At 49.1% G+C, this 7683-nt stretch overlaps 1 pseudogene across 1 annotated transcript; it reads right to left on the bottom strand.

The window, feature by feature from the left end:
- Window positions 1-6073: 6073 nt before the first annotated feature.
- LOC307195510 (coiled-coil domain-containing protein 86-like) lies at window positions 6074-7309 on the bottom strand (annotated as a pseudogene). The gene has a single exon. The product of its transcript is annotated as a coiled-coil domain-containing protein 86-like (transcript).
- Window positions 7310-7683: the final 374 nt, after the last annotated feature.

Genomic DNA, 7683 nt, shown 5'->3' on the forward strand with positions numbered 1-7683 from the left:
GACACTCTATTTTGTAGCATACCAGGGGACATCGTTAGCATCCTTTGTCCCCCCACCATAGACCCCGCAGCAAGCCGCTTCCCAGGAAGCCCCCTCTCCGCAGACGGAAGTAGACATCTGAGCGCACATCTGGGGACAGAAGTAGCCGGCCTGGAGAACTGGGTAAGGCCTGGGAGGAGGCGGCCCCCACAGCCGTATCTTCTCCCGGAGCTGGAGCCCCCGTACTGCTCTCCGCGGAGCGCCTCCAGCTGCCGCAAAGAGACGGCAGCACCCGACACACTGGCACGACGTTTGTAGTGGGTTTGGTCACCTGCAAGGACTTGTAAACTGTCCTGAGTGTGGGGGTGAGGGGGTGTCTTGGGGGCCACTCTTCTAGACAGGATTGCTCTCCAGGAGGTGCCCAGAAGGGCAGTTTTGGGGGTGGAGAAGGCAAAACCGGCCCAGGTTTGGAGACAGACCAGAGAGAGGACAGAGCTCGGCCAGGCACTGCCCAGGGAGGACGGTTTATTTAACTGGGGAGCAGCGTGTCTTTCGGAAACTTGATTCTTGTTCCTGAGCTAAAGCAGTTTCCTATAAATTTTTTTTTGTAGACTGGGTCTCACGAATTCACTTTTAATCAGAGCCAACTTTCTTATCAGGAAAGTAGCTGAAAAGCTGCCCGGGGTAGAGGCAGGCCAGACAGCTGTAAAGAGCTGCCCCTTTGACACTTGGTGTTTACAAAGAGCTTTAGAGACAAGACATGAGCTTTTTTATGGTCTCTTTCCTTTTTTAATGCGAAAATGTTTTTCGCGATAAAGGCGCTCATCACTTAGTAATCCCACAAGCCTGGGATTGTATAACTAAATTCATTTTCTTGTGTCAATCACATACAAACTCTTTCAAGTTTGATGGACCAAGAGTGAGAAGAAGGGATGGTACAAAGGATGAAGATTACTTAAACGCACATCTTTTGCGGGGTTTTTTTCCTGTTAAAAAGGGGGGAACATTACAGAGTTCAGGAAGCTGTGAGCACTCTCAAAGGATGCAAGATTGATCAACTCCATAGGCAGGACATGGAGTAAAGCCCACAGGGGAGGTGTGACTGCTGCAGGCATAAGGAACAGCATAAGCAAAGACCCCGGGAGGGGATGGAGCTCGGAGAATTCCGGGAGCAGAAACACGGCTGCAACATCTCATTCCGAGAGCAGGGAGCAAGGAGAAGAGAGGGATGAGCTGGAACCGGAGAGGCCAGAAGGGACGAGACCACATAGGGCACCAGACGCCACAGCAAGGGTTTGGGGGTTTATTCTGTGAGAAGCGAAAAGCACAAGATGGTTGCAGGAGAAAGGATTGGAGCCTGGGGAAGCAGGGGAACAGGGAGGTTTGGAGAGAGTACCCTACAGTGTTGGTGCCAGAGCCTGGGTCCAGACTGGGGTGATTGGGAAGAAGGAGACATGGGCCAGCCAAGAGACCAAGGGGGGGAAACTGAAAGGACTCAGTCATGGGCTGGGGATGGGGAGTGCCAGAGAGGGAAGTGCCCTGGTGACTTCCTGTTACTAACAGAAAACGTTAGTTTGTTCAAACTTTTGTTTACGTTTGTATCAGTTTCCTAGAGCTGACTCAACACAATTCCCGCAAACCAGGTGGCTTGAAAGAACAGAAATTTATTCTCTCGTAGTCCTGGAAAGCAGAAGTCTGAAATGAAGGTGTCAGCAGGGCCAGGCTTTCCAGAGGCTCTAGGGGAGGAAGTTCCTTGCCTCTCTTGCCTCTGGTGTTGCCAGCAATGCTTGGCGTTACTTGGAGCTGCCTTACTCCAGTCTCTGCTCTGTCTTCACGTGGACTTGTTCCTTCTGAGTGCGTTCTCTCTGTATCTAAATCTCTCTCTCCTTTTCTTATTAAGACACCAGTCATTGGATTTAGGATCTACCTTAACCCACAACGACCTCATCTTTTTTTTTTTTTTTGCAGTACGCAGGCCTCTCACTGTTGTGGCCTCTCCCGTTGCGGAGCACAGGCTCTGGACGCGCAGGCTCAGCGGCCATGGCTCACGGGCTCAGCCGCTCTGCGGCATGTGGGATCCTCCCAGACCAGGGCACGAACCCGTGTCCCCTGCATCGGCAGGCGGACTCTCAACCACTGCGCCACCAGGGAAGCCCGTCGACCTCATCTTAACATGATTATATTTGCAGATACTCTTTCCAGATAAAGTCACATTCACAGGTACTGGGGGTTAGGACTTCAGTATATCTTTCAGGAGAACACTATTCAATGCACTGTATCTTAAGATAATACTCTGTCACGGCTGTTGATGTTCTATATAAACACAAAAGATGTCGATAGTTTCCCCGAATGCCTCAGTTATCTTCATTATAGTATTACAACTTGTTGATTTTATGTAGCATGGTCAATTTCAACAGCCCAACAAAGGAGTTCAGAATTGGTGAAATCCATATTATGAATTCATTTTATAGCTTACTAGTTTCTCCATTATTAAAGCCAATTCTCATTTTCCTAAAAAATATTTTGGTTGAAGTGTTCTATGGTGAACTTTATGGATGGCTTTTACTTTTTTCCTTAAGGAAATACGGCTAAAAATCATAACTATCTTAACCATGATCTCCAAAGATGATAGCCACAGAATTCTATGAAGAATATCATATGTGTGAAGGGTCTTATTGCCCTGGAAGAGAGCTTCATCGGTCCAAGTCCTTGGATGCTGGCAGAACTGACATTCCCAAGCCATTGCTGAATTTGTGGCGGTTCTTCTAGTGAAGAATACACACACACCCAAATGCATTTCAGTAAAGACAGCACCCCATGGTAAATATGGTGCCTTTGAAGCAGAACCACTGTAAATTTTAGAGTTAAGTTACTGTGGCAAACCTCAGACTGTTGCAAATACTTGTATATTTATCTGTGTGCGTATATGTTACTTTACCAGAAACAATGGACCTGAAAAATGACCCAATTCATTTTCCTAAATCCCCAGGAAAAATGGATAAGTTATTGTAATTTTTCCATGCCTACAAACATATGTATTTTGTATGTTTATATACCCAGAACATGCTTTTCAAGTTCAGGCATAACATTACTTGCCTTTGTTGCTTGGCCTACCCCATTTGTTATAGTCTACATGGCTGTCAGAGTTATATCAACAGACTTTCACCTTGCCCTGAGCCAAAATGCTTAGAATATAGTTCAGCCTACAGAGAGACCTATTCACGCTCCTACTGGCTGCGATAAGTCAACCCTCCACGCCCTAGTGGGATCCCTACCCATTTGGGTTCCATAGCCTTCTAAACATACCTTTGGGTCCCATGAAGTCTCTGACCTTGAATACAGTTGGCCCTTGAACAATGAGGGGGTTAGAGGCATCGATCCTCTACACAGTCGAAAATCAAGTATAACCTTACAGCTGGCCCTCCATATCTGAGGTTCCACATCCTCAGATTCAACCAACTGTGAATCAAATAACACTGTAGTATGCATTTATTGAAAAAAAGCCATTATAAGTGGACCTGCACAGTTCAAACCCGTGTCGTTCAAGGGTCAACTGTATTACCCCTATTTCGGCTATACAAATAAGCCTCTCGATCCCAACTTCCTTAAATGCCTCTAAACCTGATAAGTAGACCTATAGGCTAGCTCCACACCACTCTTTTTTTCCGCACCTTTGTTGAGATACGATTGACATATAATATCGTGTAAGTGTAAGATGTACAATGTGATAATTTGATACCTACAGGTATACGTGTGTATATATATATTATGAAATGATTACCACAATAAGGTTAGCGAACATATCCATCACCTCACGTGATTATCATTTTTTAATGGTGGTGGTGGTAACATTTACGTTTTACTCTCTTAGCAATTTTCGAGTATACAGTATTGTTAACTAGAGTCCCCACGTTGGACAGTGCATCCCCAGAACTTATTCATATCATAACTGGAAGTGTGTACCCTTTGAGGAACACCCCCATTTCCTCCCCCCCACCACCCAATTCCTCTTGGAATTGATTCCTGTGCTGGACATTTTCCCTTTAATCCTCTGAACTACTATCCAGATTGCTCTGTGCCCAGGGGGGCTGGGATCTATGAGCTGCGTCAGCATCATCCCTTGCCCTCTGCTTACAGCCGCGTTTATAAGCAGGAGCTCAGAAGATGGGAGCTGAGCCACAGATGTCAGTGGCTTCCCTGAAGGCTGCAGCTTCCACCAGGTGACCCTCCTTCTCCCTCAGGAAACTGGTGAGCCTTTTACCCTTCTCCCTTCAGGCTTAGGGGGATAAAGTCTCCTTGCTATATCTGGCCCCATTGTGCTCCACTGTTCCATGATGATTTAAGCTTACCCATATTTTTTGCAAATGATCACGGTATTAAAATTTCCTTAACTATCCTCATTTAATGTGCTATCTTTTCCTGCTGGAATGTTTGGCGTCTGCTTTACCCTTGAACTTGTTGCCGAAACACATAGGTTGTTGGGATCATTTCTAAGGAACGTGATAGGTCGATATGCAAGTACTAAAATTTGCAAATCATTTACTCTTTTATGGAAATTAGCACTGATTCAGATGTATGCCTACAAGAGCAGCACTCTCCTTTGCATTCTTCTACACTTTCTTGTGCAAGAGCGAAGGGGTGGAATCAGTGCAATCTAGCTGGGACTTGCTTGTGGGTGTGACACGCATGGGAGCACCATCTCGTGTCCTCCCCATATTTCTCTCTAGACTCAATTCTCCAGCCTTGGATTCACTTTCTGGTTGATGCCTTGTGCGCCCATCCCTTCCTGGATTGATGAGGCCCTTAATGCATTTAGTGGGATGAACGGCTGAATGTCTAAACACCTGTATTGGGGCACAGCGCTGTCCCCCTCGGAGTCCCTCAGCATGCCTTCCCCAGCCCAGCCCTTGTTCACTAGCCATTGTAAATTACAGTCACATGTGGCTTCCCTTGGTGACTTTTCAGAAGACAGTGCGGGATACAGAGGAGGTTTAGAGAAGCCCTTCAACTGGACACACCTGGGGAATTCCTTTGCCAACACTTCTGGGTTTGGGTGGGTTTCTGTCACAGGTTTTGCCTGGACACATCAGATTGAGGGAATTCCCCAAAACAAACAGCCTGGTGCCGTGGAGGAGTGTCTGGAACCATCCTGAAATGTTGCAGTTGATTGGCAGGTAAGATATGATCAATTATCAATGAAAATGAAAAGAAAGCCTGTGAGGAGAAGAGGAAGAAAGGAGACCAGACGACTCAGCAACGGAGGCAGATAAACTCTCCGAAGCGGTCCGTCCCCAGCAATCCCGAAGAGCTTTCCCGTGTGAGTTCACCCTCTCACCACACAGAGAGGAGGCACACATCACAGGGAAGTCAGAGTTGGCCGCAGTCTAGAGGCAGAGACGTGTTCTTCATTCCATATAAGTCACGAAAATGGGAAGCCTTTTTTCTTTCTTTTGCTAAGAGATCAACTTACAAATGGGTTTGGGGAAGGGAGTGGGTGAGCTTGGTCAGTTTGGTTGGAAGGTTTAGAAGCCAATTCTGCATACTCCACTTCCTCTTTGTAGAAAATTTGTTTCTGATCATCTGTTACTGATTTATTTAATAAAAATGAAGTTTAACAGGTTTTGGGGTTTTTTTTACATTTTATTTGTTTATTATGTTTTCTCCATCAGAATGAAAGATCCTTGAGGGCAGGGACTTTTGTCTGTATTCCCTGGTACCTAGAATTGTGCCTGTACACAGCAGGCGTTCAATAAATATTTCTGCTGTAGTCTGGATGGCATGAGTTAATCAGATCCCTGGGACTTCTGCAGAGTCTGGTACAGGAAAGGGGGAGCTAGATAGACCCTGCCCCCTGCAACCTCCCCATTTTAACCTTGAGTGTGGAAAAGTGGGGCGGAGCTGGATTCAGTCCGCTGGGTGGCAGGGTCAGTGGGATGCAGAGGGACGCAAAGCAGCCTTTGGGGAGGTGTGTGTGTGGAGAGGAGGATTCCTGACTTCCAGCCTCCTGGCCTGGGTTAGACCCAGGACTCTGAGACAGAACATACATATTTTGGGGAGTCACCCTCCAGTCACCAGCTCCCTGAGGAACCAGAAATTACTCTTCGAGGTTTGAAGGCACTTGGAGAGGGGCGAGCTGACCCTCCTCGCTCCAGTCTCTGCCAGGTCCCAGGCTACCTCTGGGTCTCTGTGCGCCCTCTGGAAGGCTCAGAGCCCCGTCTCGGTGGAGCCCCTGTTTGGGAGGCACGGAGTTGGAGTCCTGGGTCAGCAGAGGCGTGTGGCCAGCGGCCCGAGGGCTGCCGTGTGTGACACGGCGGTTGGCCACAGAAGTCCTCAGCCATCCCGAGCTCGGAGCTTCTGCAGCTGGGTCAGTGTCCCGCTTCTCCGCGGAGCGCAGCTGCTGCTTCTTCGCCCGCCTGCGCCTGGCGGGGTAACAGGTCGCTTGGACGATCTCCGCCTTCCGCTCGTTCTCCGGGCGGCGTTTCGGGTTCTCCTCCCCCAGGTGCCGGGCCAAGTCCTTGGCCAGCTCTGTCTCCTGCCGGTCTTGCATCTTCCGCTGCCAGGATGTGCGCAGGGGCTTGTCCTGGACCATCTGGGAGACGTTCTTCTTTGAGCGGTCCTTCCGCACCCGCCCGGACCTGGGCTTCCCCTTCGGGACTTTAGGGACGTCCTCCTCCTTCGGTGTCTTGGACGCTGGGGTCTGGGCTGAAGACCCTTCTCGCTTCTCTGGCCCGAGGCCGTCTGTCTCCGGCTGCCCGGCCGGCGGTGGCTTGCTCGGCTCACGGGGATCCCGGGGGGAGCCGGGCTCTGGGGTGTCAGTCCTGCAGCGGCTGAGCGGGCTCGGGACCCGCGTAGGGCTCTGGTGACCCGGGCCCGGCTGTAGCTGATGTCGGGGGGACCCCGCGGGGGTCTCCTCCTTACTCTTGGGCACCTCCGAGTCCGCTTCTTCTTGGTACTGGGAAAACTTCGGCCACTCCCCTCTTGGCTTCGGAGGGATTCAGGACTCGATTCCGGCTGTCTTTGGGGGCGACTCCAGGCCTGGGTCTCGCTGACGTAGGGGGGACCCTGGGCCAGGCTCTGGCCGCTTTCTGGGGGACCCCAAGCCTGCCCCGTCCCGTAGACTGGGTGATCTCGGGCTTGTCTCCGGCTGATGTCTGGGAGATCCCAGGCCGGCTGGCCGCACCCTCCGAGGAGACCCGGGCTCCCTCTTTTCTTCTGGGTTCGACTCGAGCTCCACAAGGGCCCGTTTGGCCCGCAGAACTGAGGTAGGGTTCTCGGGGGACTCAGGCTTTAGGCCTTCCAGCCGCCGGCTGCGCCTCTGTGGTGTATCCATGGCCCGGCCAGAGTTTCTAAATCGAACAGTTACTTTTAAAATCTTATAATTATACAATGAGATACATAATTACTAATTAACATGAGATTTTTGAAGATGAATGGTAACTAAATAACCCCTTTAGGATTTTAAGGCATTACGTGCGACTATATCTTTTAAAGGCCTCTCTTGGCATAATTTGAGTATTTTTGGTACCCAATTTTATCTGACTAGCCCAGATAAAGGGATTTAAAGTGAATGAAGAATCCATAAAAGACATATGAAGAGAATGGGAAACACACCCAGTACTTAAACAGCTAACATGAAAAAGACTATTTTATTATATGTATTCTGGAAGATAATATCAAAAAGGGTTTTACAAGCAGTAAAAAAAA

The sequence above is a fragment of the Stenella coeruleoalba genome (assembly GCF_951394435.1).
Source record: "Stenella coeruleoalba genome assembly, chromosome: 12".
Taxonomy (NCBI): domain Eukaryota; kingdom Metazoa; phylum Chordata; class Mammalia; order Artiodactyla; family Delphinidae; genus Stenella; species Stenella coeruleoalba.